We start from the raw sequence: 229 nt of genomic DNA, 5'->3' as shown, positions 1-229 counted from the left end.
GTGTGAAGAGAGAAATGGGAAGGAGGAGAATGAAAATGAAATGTTGAGAAAGAGGAGGAGGACAATGGTAAGGATATTTGTGTGTGAGCCACTGGTTTAGTTTGGGTTGATTTGCGATATTTTCCTTGTGATTAACTGGTTGTTGTTTTTTGTAGGGGATGGTATAGTTATTCAGTCAGGGTAGCCTTAGGAACAACAGGACATAAGCCTAACATAAGGAAAACTATTC

The 229-nt window shown here is 39.3% G+C and overlaps 1 protein-coding gene and 1 pseudogene across 1 annotated transcript in view; both read right to left on the bottom strand.

The window, feature by feature from the left end:
- Positions 1-229, bottom strand: part of LOC119594107 (sialin-like) — a gene marked incomplete in the record, with an annotated part of 175,421 nt that overhangs the window by 6,289 nt on the left and 168,903 nt on the right.
- LOC119594277 overlaps positions 1-229 on the bottom strand; it is a 79,615-nt pseudogene that overhangs the window by 7,309 nt on the left and 72,077 nt on the right.

Source organism: Penaeus monodon, chromosome 33 (genome assembly GCF_015228065.2).
Source record: "Penaeus monodon isolate SGIC_2016 chromosome 33, NSTDA_Pmon_1, whole genome shotgun sequence".
In the NCBI taxonomy this organism is placed as follows: Eukaryota; Metazoa; Arthropoda; class Malacostraca; order Decapoda; family Penaeidae; genus Penaeus; species Penaeus monodon.
This window is presented reverse-complemented; position numbering and strand designations above follow the sequence as displayed.